The sequence below is a fragment of the Panthera onca genome, chromosome B4 (assembly GCF_046562875.1).
Source record: "Panthera onca isolate mPanOnc1 chromosome B4, mPanOnc1 haplotype 2, whole genome shotgun sequence".
NCBI lineage: Eukaryota > Metazoa > Chordata > Mammalia > Carnivora > Felidae > Panthera > Panthera onca.
This window is the reverse complement of record NC_138345.1, coordinates 40892225-40904351: the sequence shown is the minus strand read 5'-3', so window position 1 is coordinate 40904351 and position 12127 is coordinate 40892225. Positions and strand designations below refer to the sequence as shown.

Here is a 12127-nt window from a genome sequence, read left to right as displayed (position 1 = left end):
TCACCTGCATGATATGATACCTTTAGTATTTCATTTCTTTGTGTCCAAGGGATTCTCCCTCGGGACATGGGCATTCTTGAACAATTTGGGGGGCATGGAAATTAACACCACCTTTCTGCTGCTCCACTCTATGCTATATCTGAATCCAGAACATCCCAACATGAACCATAATATCTTCCTTCTTTTTCTTTAAGTAGGTTCCACACCCAGCATGGAGCCCAATGCTGGGCTTGAACTCACGACTCTGAGATCAAGACCTGAACTGAAGTCAAGGGTGGGATGCTTAACTGACTGAGTCATCAAGGTACCCCATAATATCTTTCTTCTTTTAATGTTTATTAATTTTTGAGAGAGAGAGAGAGAGAGAGAGAGAGAGAGAGAGAGAGAGAAAGAGCGGGGAGGGGCAGAGAGAGAGGGGGACAAGAGAATCTGAAACGGGCTCTGCACTGAAAGCAGCAAGCCCAATGTGGGGCCTGAAACATGTGAGACCTATCACAGGTTTGTGGTGATTTGATTACAGGGAGTCTCACCCTATTTCGGCATTTTTTTTGTTTGGGGCCACAAAACTTTTACACTCTAAGCATTAGATCTTAAATTCAGGAGGGATGACAGCCTCAGGCTGAAGTGTTTGACACCTTTTTCCTCTTTTAGACAAAATTATTTTTAGCAGTAACCCTGAAATGAAGTAATTACATTTCATGCCTGCTCTTACTAGACAAAAGGGGTCCAACTTGGAATCTGCCCTCCTTTTCAGTTTGAATTTTTAAACACAAATAAAAAATCCAAGGAAACAGGTAAAATAACTCAATTTATTCCTTTTGTCTTTACATCCTTAGCGCTGTCATTGTTTCCTTTGAATCTCCTGTTTAAACCAGAGATAAGTAGTGTGCCCAGATGGATGGGCTGACCTAGCATGAAGGGCCATCCCACTGGAAAGGGGCATGCGTGGCTGAATTGGAAGTCGAGGGGACCACCGTGTAACTGGAGTTTCCGGAATGAAATTCTCTGTAGAAGATAATGTTTCTTCTTATTTTTTGCAAGTTTATTTATTTATTTTGAGAGAGAGAGGGAGGGAGAGAGAGTGCGGGAGTACAGTGGGGGAGGGGCAGAGAGAGAGAGGGAGAGAGAATCTTAAGCAGGCTTCACGCCCAGCATGGAGCCTGACGTGGGCCTCGATCTCACAAACCGTGAGCCAAAATCAAGAGTTGGATACTTAAGCAACTGAGCCACCCACGTGCCCTGAATATAATGTTTCTTAAAGATATGCTATGAAAATATGCTAATATCTATTATTGAAAGCCAATGGCAACCACAGCATTAGTTTAGATTTATTTGTTTATTATTATTTTTTTAATGTTTATTTATTTTTGAGAGAGACAGAGACAGAATGTGAGTGGGTTAGGGGCAGAGAGAGAAGGTGACACAGAATCCGAAGCAGGCTCCAGGCTCTGAGCTGTCAGCACAGAGCCCGACGTGGGGCTCAAACTCACGAGCTGTGGGATCATGACCTGAGCCGAAGTCAGATGCTCAACCAACTGAGCCACCCAGGCGCCCCTAGATTTAGAACTTAGACCAACAAGATATATTTTCGGGAAGGAATATTTTGTTACTGATGTCGTCTAGAATTGCTGGTTGAGGTGATAATAAAGAGCAGCTGGCTTTTGGTTGATTACTGTTTTAAAATTCTCAATAGACAGTGCACCCCTTTGCCTCCCCTTGGTGGCAGGGTGACAGTTTCCACTACCCTGCTTTTGTGCGCAGTTGAAGAGAGGTCTACCTTTCGTTTATAAAGTGGCAAAACAGTGCCTCATGCCAACAGGCAGGTGGGACAAGAGAATTGGCAGAGGCCTTGACTGTAGGCAGAAATATCTCAGGAAGAAGGTGACAGAATATGAACTGGTGGAAATGAATTGCCCTTCCAATGGTGCTGAGTACCTGTTGGCAGATTTAATGACCTCTGTTTTACACAGCTGCCAACACAAGCCCTTGGCCCCCTTTTCCTTGTCTCTGTCTCTATCCTGCAATCCCGATGCAGATACTGCCCTCCTTGACCATGAGGCAGAGGGACTGACCTGTAGGGCTGGCAGAGTGGGAAGCAGCCTGGGACCCCAGGACTCCATTAAGAGCCCTCATATCTCCAGACTTTACTCAAGTGAGAGATAAATGAGATTCCATGCTTTCTGGGGTTTCTAGCACTTCCAGGGGTCAGGAAAGGCCCTGACATTTAAGGGACCTAATATTTAAAGGATGAATGGGTGTTTTTGGAGTAAAAAAGAAGAGTGAAGAGAATTTCCAGGAGTAGGAAGTTCATGTAGGAAAGTCAGGAGCCTAGAGACAGCATGGCGAATTTAAGGAATGGAAAGGAGCTCAAGGTGGGGAAACTCAAAGTTCAAGGGGATTTGGGGGGTCTTGAGAAGGAACTCCGGAAGAATGGCAAATGATTTGTCTGTGTTTGTTAGCCTCACCTAACATCCCAGTTGGGGAGCTCTGCTGTTCTAGGAGGTTCTCAGAGGCCAAACCGAGAAATCCAGGGCCCTGCCCTCCCAGGGTTGCCCCAGGCAACTTCTATTAGTAAAGAATCCTGTTTATTACCATGTGACTCACAGGCACCTGTGGTTTCCATGGTTGCCACCCACAATGAAGCATAAGTCCATTCCTAGAGGGTGGGGTTTGCTGGTGGGGCTGTTCTCTCCCTTGTCTGGTTCAGCACCCCAGCAGAGCTGCCCAGCATATAGTAGAGGAGATCGGTGGGGGGACTCTTGGGGGTGAGTTCTTTGGGAGGGGATGAGAGAGAGGCTGGGGCACGGGGCTGAGTGGGGTTAAGGAACTGAGTGGGGTTACCGTGTGTAATGGAGAACTGTGCAGCCCCTACTCTCTCCAAATACAGGAGGATCCCAGGAGATGGAGAGACAGGGAACCTTGGGACACGGAAGGGTTAGAGCAGGATTTGGGAGACCTGGCCAACTTCTTCACCAGGGACAAGCAGGGTTTGTTCCCCATTGTGGTGGTAGGAATGATAGGCCAAGTATACAAATGCAAAGCCAGGGGGATTGGGCTGTTTGACACCTGGTGGGGTTGTACAGGAAGGAACCAGAAGAAGAGGAAGCTAAAATATAGACAGCATTTTAAAAATTCATTAACTAATTAATTTTTAAAGTTTATTTATTTTGAGAGAGAGAGAGGATCCCAAGCAGGTTCTGCACTGTCCATCACGGGGCTCGATCCCACGAACTGTGAGATCATGACCTAAGCAGAAATCAAGAGTCGGACGCTTAACTGATTGAGCCACCCAGGCACCCCATATGGCATTTAGGAAAAATGATTTCATCTCCTACATTTGCACAGTCTCACAGGTTACAAAGCATTTGAGCATCCATTGTCTCATTTGCTTTTCACAGAAGCCCTGGGGAGAAATCAGAACAAAAAAATACCAATGTACTCTAAACTGGGGAGACTGGGGTTTATAGAAGTTATTTAACATACCCAAGGTCAAAACCAGGACTAGAATCTAGCCCTCCTTGCTCCCTGTCCAGTTCTTTGTATTAAATCTGTGTTTCTTAAACTTTGGTACCCATAGCATTTTAATGGATGTCTGGTACATAAAAAGTTCCTAAATTTAAAAAAATGTTTATTTATTTTGAGAGAGAGAGACCGCACAAGCAGGAGAGAGGCAAAGAGAGAGACATAGAATGAGAAGCAGGCTCCAGGATCTGAGCCCCCAGAGCCCAACGCGAGGCTCAAACCCATGAACTATATCACAATCTGAGCCGAAGTCAGATGCTTAACCGACTGAACCACGAGGCACCCCATTTTGATAAATTTTAAAAATTATCACAATTTTTAAAATAGTGTAATAAAACATGTAAAAGTAACAACAATGGCTTTGTTTTAAATCAATGAGAATGATATGTTTGTAATCTTCACTAAGGTATTTGTATTCAGCTCGATATCAGATAGTTTGAGCCATAGCTTGGATCCCATAACCAGCAGGGCTGTTTTTTTTTTTTTTTTTTTTTTTTTTTTTTTTTTTTTTTAAACGTTTCTACTAAGTTAAGAAAATTGAAGGAATGGCATAAGGTGCTTCATCAGCCAGTCCTGGGTAAGCCGATTAAACTTGGACTCAGAACTGTGGAGAGCATTCTTAGTGACAATTGTTTGCAAACTACCAGGACCTAGGTCTATAAGCACATGACGCACAAAAGTTGGAATATTAACTATTGTAACCTAGGAGGTGGGGGCAAATGGATTTCTTATCCAATCCTCAGCTTTGTTCAGCTTTGGAAAGCACTTCTTGTTATGACATGGAAGTTCAAGTGTGTGTGTGTGTGTGTGTGTGCGTGTGCGTGTGTGTGTGTGTGTGTGTGATAAAATACATAACACAGACCTTTCCGTTTCATCAAAGTGGTTTTAAATATGCCCAATAACGTGTTTTTTTTAATTTCTTTCTTAAATAAATCAAATATGGGACGCCTTGGTGGGTCAGTCAGTTAAGCGTCTGACTTTGGCTCAGGTCATGATCTCACCGTTTGTGAGTTTGAGCCCCACGTCGGGCTCTGTGCTGACCGCTCAGAGCCTGGAGCCTGCTTCAGATTCTGTGTCTCCCTCTCTCTCTGCACACCCCCTCCCGGCTCATGCTCTGTGTCTTTCTGTCTCTCAAAAATGAATAAATGTAAAAAAATTTTTTTTAAAAATCAAATGTTAGAAAATAGTAAAACTTTGATGCTGCCATAGTTCTAGTTTTGAGAAATCCCCATATTGTATTCCCAACATTAAAATTGTGAAATTTCACTCAGAACCTGAGTTCTGAGTTTCTGACATATTGCTAAGGTATGTGAGTAGACCATTTGCAGTTGGAGAGATGTTCTTTGTTGACATTATCAACGTCATGAAGTGTCACCGCGCATTTCAAAAACTCATATAGTGAAAAGGAAGAAGTAGAACTATCTTTGTTTATCTTTATAGTAAAACTACTATATATAAAAAGACATGATCTTTTATCTAGAAGACCCTAAAGAATTTACAAAACACCAATTAGAACTAATAAATAAGTTCAGCAAAGTTGCAGGATACAGGATCAATATACAAAAAACAATTGTGTTCATACACTAGCAATAAACAATTTGAAAATGAAGTTAAGAAAATTCCATTTATAATAGCATCAAAAATAATAAAATCCTGGGGCACCTGGGTAGGTTGGTCCTGGGTAGCGACCAACTCTTGATCTCGGCTCAGGTCATGATCTCATGGTTTCATGGGTTTGAGCCCCACATCGGGCTCTGTGCTGACCATGTATGGAAACTGCTTGAGATTCTCTCTCTCTCTCTCTCTCTCTCTCTCTCTCTCTCTCTCTCTCTCCCCACTCTGCCCCTCCCCTGGTCTCTCATTCTCTCTGTCTCTCTTAAAAAAATACTTAGGGATAAACTTAACCAAAAAAGTACAAGACTTGTACACTCTGAATCATTGTTAAAATAAGTTAGAGATGGTCTACGTAAATCTAACCACATCCTGTGTTCAGTGTCTGGAGAGTTTAGTATTGTTAAGATGGCAATACTTGCCAAATTGATCTCCAGACTCAGTGCAATCCCTGTCAAAACTGCTTTTTTTTTTCCAGAAATGGGTAAGCTGATCCTAAATTTCAAATAAAGCAAGGGACCAAGAATAACCTGTAAAACAGTCTTAAGACAGGACAAAGCGGAAAGACTCACACTTCTCAATTTCAAAATTTGCTACAAAGTTACAGTAATCAAAATAGTGTGGTACTGGTGTAAGGAGACCTATAGACCCATGGAGTAGAATTGAGAGTCTAAAAACAAACTCATATACTTATGGTCAGTTGATTTTTGACAAAGGTGCCAAGACAGCTCAATGGGGAAATTTTTTTTTCAACAAATGATGCTGGGACAAGTGGACATCCACATGCAAAAGAATGAATTTGGACTTCTATCTTATGTCATCTACAAATCTTAACTCAAAATAGTTCAAAGATCTAAATAAAAGAACAGAAAGTAGACAACTTTTAGAAGGAAACACAGGTGAAACTCCACATGGTTTCAGATTAGGCAATGATTTCCTAGAACACCAAAAGCACAAATAAAGAAAAAAATATATCAATGCGACTTTATCAAAATTAAAAATTTTTGTGGGTTTAGGGTGCCTGGGTGGCTCAGTTGGTTGACCGTCTGACTCTCAATTTTGGCTCAGGTCATAATCCCAGGGTCGTGGGTTCAAGCTCCATGTTGGGCTCTGAGCTGAGCATGAAGCCTGCTTAAGATTCTCTCTCTCAATCTCTCTCTCTCTCTCTCTCCCTCCGCTCCTCCCCCACCCTAAAATTAAAAAAAAAAATGTGTGTGTGTCAAAGGACACTAACAAGAAAGTGAAAAGACAATAGAATTAGAGCAAATATATGCAAATCATATATCTGATAAGGGTCTAGTATCCAGAATATATAAAAAACTCTTACAGCTCAGCAATAAAAAGAAAACCGAAGTAAAAAATGGGCAAGAGATTTGAATAAGCATTTCTCCAAAGATATACAAGAGGCCAATAAACACATGAAAAAATGCTCAATGTCATTAGTTATTAGGAAAATGCAAATCAAAACCTCGAGACACCACCTCACACCCACTAGAATAGTTATAATAATAATAGTAATTACAAAAAGGAAAATAACAAGTGCTAGTGAGAAGGTAGAGGAATCGGAACCCTCTTACACTGCTATTGGGAATGTAAATTGGTTCAGCAGCTGTGGAAAACAGTTTGGCAATTCTTCAAAAGTTTATAGAATCACCGTATGACCCTGTGATTCCATTCCTGGGTATACGCCTAGAAGAATTGATAACACGTTCACACAAAAACTCGTACATGAATGTTCAGAGCAGCATTACTCACAATAGCCAAAGAAGTAGAACCAATACACTGTTCGTCAGGTGATTAATAGACAAAATGTGATATAGCCATGTGATGGAATATTATGCAGCCATACAAAGGATTGCAGTATTGAGGCCAGCTACAACATGGGAGAACCTGGAAAACATGATGCTAAGAGAAAGAAGCCAACCCTAAAAGACCACGTACCATGTGGTTCCATTGATAGAAAATGTCCAGAATAGGCAAATCCTTAGAGACAGAAAGTAGATCAGCAGTTACCAAGGGATGGGGGAAGGAAGGAATTTGGACTAACTGCTGATAGGTGTGGGATTTCTTTTTGAGATGACAGAGACGTTTGGAATCAGTAATGCTGGTTACATAACATAGTAAATATGCTAAAACCTCTGCGGTATATCCCGTAAAATGGTGAATTTTATGTTACATGAATCATATCTCAATGAAAATGTTAAAACAAAACAAAGCCAATCCATGTGACCACCTTTGCCCTCTAGAGTCAGAGGATCTGCTAGGCGTTGGGAGGAGGAAGCAGTTTCTGGGACGTGCTGCCTATTTCTACGTGAACGTGTTGGAAACAATGTAACCTTGGTGACTGCAATTTGAATCACGGTGAAAATATTTTCTACTTCCTTCAACACTGAATTGGATTCAGGAGGCATATCGAAGGCTGTCAGCGGTTCTCTGTGAATTGAAGTGTTCAAACTAGCATTCGTGTGATGCAAACAATAATCACCTTTATTGAGCACTTTCTGTCTGCTAGACATTGTCCTGAGCACTTCGGATGTATTTCTTCACTAACCTTTACCAGAACTGTATGAAACAGGAATTATTATTATGATTACTATCGTAACCATTCCCCCTTTTTAGAGGGAAAGAACCCGAAGCACGGAGGAGTATAACTTCTTTCATTACGATTTCAACTTCCTGCCTTCTTGCTCCCGAAGTCAGTGCTCCGTCTGTACTAATGCCAATGTGCCTCTTTCATTCACAAAGTGATCTCTGGTAACACAAAATAATTTTTCTCTTGTGGCAGGGAAGTTTAGAGGTAAGGAGAACAAAAATTCATGGACTGTTTTGCCACCATACATCTCGTCTCTATTCTAAAAGCGATGTCACAGTCCGCGTGTCAGGATTTTAGCCAACTCCGCAGAGACATGAATACTAGTGTGCATTCAGGATGGTGACTGCTCTTGTACCCCATTTGCCAGTTATGTGATACCCAACAGTAGTATTTGCTAAAGCTGCTTTCTCTGAGCATTTATGTCATTAACTTCACAACTGGTTTGTCTGTCTTCTCTGTTGTGTGACTTGTACCTGTATTTGCTCTGAGGAGTGAGGACAACTTGGAGTGATGTGCTATATTTTAGGTGCCTTTTTCTGCCTTTGGCACAAAATTAAAATTTTATTCTGGGAAGTGCTAGTGTGTGCTTATTTTGAAAAAAAAATCATTAGGCTCTAAGTTTTGATGACTTTGAGCCATGATTTGACATTTCACAGCTTGATAAAGCTTTGGGGACAAGGGGTGAATAGTCAATAAAATCTAGTTTCCAGATAACCTTTGTGGTAGCTCCTATCTGCAGTTTCTTTTTTGCTTATTGTGCAAAATAATCACTCTGACATTTTCCTTTGTCTCAGTACATGTAGACATACTATATTCCCACTGAAATCCTGCTCACTGTTTATGGATGATATTGTTCTGAATTGTCAGATCTATATTACTATCTTCATTGCTACTTTTATGACTCCAGAAAGAACTTTGAACCATTAATGACTTTTTTTTTGTAATTTGGGGATAAAACATAGCACAACAGTCTGAACACATAAAGTACTTTTAAAACCTAAGCAAAAACATGCATGAACTGGTCCCTTGAATGAAAGCAGTCCTGAAATCTTTAGAAATGTAATAATTGCTAACATGAGAGATCTGTGACAGCCATAATCAATGCTGTATTTCAAATTTGTGAAAGATAGGGAACAAAATTGTTTATCACGTTTTCCCCTGAAACTGCCAGTCTACAGTTGATAAAACTGCCCTTGGAAACATTTCACTGCTCCAAGAGATTTTATTTTATTTTTTATTTTATTTATTTATTTATTTATTTATTTAATATGAAATTTATTGTCAAATTGGTTTCCATACAACACCCGGTGCTCATCCCAAAAGGTGCCCTCCTCTATACCCATCACCCACCCTCCCCTCCCTCCCCTCCCTCCCACCCCCCATCAACCCTCAGTTTGTTCTCAGGTTTTTTTTTTTTTAATTTTTTTTTTTAATGTTTGTTTATTTTTGAGACAGAGAGAGACAGAGCATGAACGGGGGAGGGTCAGAGAGAGAGAAGGAGACTCAGAATCGGAAGCAGGCTCCAGGCTCTGAGCTGTCAGCACAGAGCCGGACGCAAGGCTCGAACTCAGGGAGTGTGAGATCATGACCTGAGCCGAAGTCAGACGCTTAACCAACTGAGCCACCCAGGCGCCCCTGTTCTCAGTTTTTAAGAGTCTCTTATGCTTTGGCTCTCCAAGAGATTTTATTTGTTTATTTTTTTAAGAAGCTTTTTTTTTTAATGTTTTTATTTATTTTTGAAGGAGAGAGAGAGAGAGAGAGCATGAGCGGGGGAGGAGCAGAGAGAGAGGGAGACACAGAATTCGAAGCAGGCTCCAGGCTCTAAGCTGTCAGCACAGAGCCCGATGCGGGGCTCAAAACCGCAAACTGTGAGATCATGACCTGAACTGAAGCCGGATGCTCAACCGACTGAGCCCCCCTCCCTGCCCCCCAACCCCAGGTGCCCCTGCTCCATGAGATTTTAAATTCCAAAGAGATGAGCTGCGGGGTTGGTGATTGAAGGATAAATGGCACAGGCCCCAGGAAGCATTGAGGGTAGACTCCCAGGGTGGATTCAAGCACCTTCCCAGGAATCATGCATTTCCTCCTCTGGCCTGGGGGGGTCCTTATGCCAGAGTTACAGCCCACCACCAGGGGGCACTGTACAACCAGGGACGCCAGCCATGTTTCTTCTTGGGTCTATTTAGAGTTCTTTGTTTCCTCCAGGTGTTCCTGAACGCTACCCAAGCCTCAGCAATTTAATCATATTCATTTCATTTTTCTCCTTTATATTCAGGGTTCTGAACCTGGGGACTGTGGTCAGGCTTCTAATGGTCAGTGATCATCTAGAATTTATACATAAAATTTGTGTGCCTGTGATGAGCTAGCTGTATTTTTCTAGTTAGGGGAAAGTTTTATAGTTTTAGTCAAACTTTCAAAGGGATCTGTGACGTTCCCCCCACCCCCACCCGGACCCCCCAAAAAGCAATAGTATTCCCTTGAAGGTGTAGAATGTAATGGTGTCAGGTACTAATTTGTTGACATCTACCAGTGGCAAGCACTTAATATAATGTTATTTAACACAATCCTGAAAAACACCTTGTAAGATATCTTCACTTCACAGATAAAGAAACTGAAGTTCAAAAAGGGGAATGTACTTTGCTCCAGGTCACACAGCTGCTTCACGGGGAGGCTGGGATTTAATTCCAGGAGTGGTTGATTCTCACTGCGCTACTGATACTCTGAGCAAAAAGCAAGGGAGACTTACCAGCACACATGCAGGAGGTACTGGCTTATGTCCAGTGGTGTGCTGGGTGCCAGGGACAGAGCCGGGAACCAATAGACTTGCTGCTTGCTGTCCTCAAGCTCAGCTGCTAGTGGTGGTCATGTTCATGGGGAACAGACAGTAAACAAATACGCCTTCAGTTGCACATTAAGAAAAGTGCTGGAAAGGAAATAAATAGGGGACAGCGACATAGAAAAATGGGGAAATCTCCAGGTAGGTTGGCCAGGGAAGGCCTGAGGAAATAGCATGTCAGCTCAGACTAAAGGGTGAAGGAGCCTGCCTTGGGAAGGGGCAGAGACGGAGCCCTCCAGGGAGGGAAGAGCCTGGCCTGGGTGTGCATCTGATGGGTTGCTGGCGTGGCTGAGCAGGGGACCATGAGCAGAGGTGAGGGTGACAGGGAAGCAGAAGTCGTAGTCTCAGAGAAATGAGAGGCCATCGTGGGGTTTAAAACAGGCGAGAAACGCCAGCTAATTTATGTTTTTCTTATTTTACTTTTAATTGTAAAATGAAACACATAAAATAAAATTTACTGTCTTAACCACTTTGTAAGCTTACAGCTCAGTAGTTTAAGTGCATTCAGATTGTGCATTCCATTTCTAGAAGTGTTTTCATTTCGCGAAACTAAAACTCTACACCCATTAAATAACAGGTCTTCTCCCACCTACTTCCCGGCCCCTGGCAATCACCATTCTACTTTCTGTCTCTATCAATTTGACTAGGCTAAGTACCTCCTGTAAGTGGAATCGTACAGGACACAAATATACGGTATTTTCTAGTGACTGGCTTATTTCACTCAGCATTATGTCCTCAGGGTTCATCCATGTTGAGGCATGTGTCAGAATTTCCTTCCATTTTGACGCTGACTAATCATCTTCTGTATGTGTACCACGTTAGGTGTACCTAGTCATCTGTCAGTGGACACTTGTGTGACTTCCACCTTTTGACTAGTGTGAGTAATGCTGCTGTGACCATGAGCGTCCAAATATCTCTTCAAGACCATGCTTTCCGTTGTTTTTCTTTTCTTTTTAATTCATGTGTTAGAAGTGATAATATCTGAGTTTGACACGAATTTCAAAAGATACAAAATCACTGTGTCTGGGGTGGAGGAGCGTTGGAGCCGGTCAAAAGTGCAAGGATGTTATGTGGTCTAGGTTGGCCACGGGGTGGCCTGGCCTGTGGTGTGGCCTGCTGATGGAGAACAGTGGACAATATCGGTCCATTCTTAAAGTCCTGGGAGGCCTTCAAGGAGCCACGTCAAATAAGCAGTCTTGTGGGCAGGAGGTGGACTACAGGAGTCGTGGTGACATAGATGATATCTGAGGTTGTGAGGATGGTGAAGATGGCTGAGGCAGAGCGAACTGGAGAAGATGGGGGCCTGGGACCAGACCTGGATGTTCAGTTGGGTAAGAGGAGGAAGCTGAAGAGGAGACAAAGGAGTAGAAGGAGGGGGGAAGCATGGGCCCCAGGGGGTGAGAGGAGGGAGTGATCCACTATGGGGTCGTCGAGGTGACAATGGGAGGGCAGAGGGGCAGCGCCCCCTGGATGTGAACAAGAGTAGTTCCAGCCCAAGCTGGGGGCAGAGGCCAGCAGAAGCAAGAACAGGGGTGCAGGAGTGCAGACAGCAAGGGCAGACAGCT

The 12127-nt window shown here is 42.8% G+C and overlaps 1 long non-coding RNA gene across 1 annotated transcript; it reads left to right on the top strand.

Moving 5' to 3' along the window:
* The first annotated feature begins 2672 nt into the window (after nucleotides 1–2672).
* On the top strand, nucleotides 2673–8440 carry LOC132694843 (uncharacterized). The gene is made up of 2 exons (XR_009617492.1): nucleotides 2673–2765; nucleotides 7380–8440. It is a non-coding gene; the product is annotated as an uncharacterized LOC132694843 (long non-coding RNA).
* Nucleotides 8441–12127: the final 3687 nt, after the last annotated feature.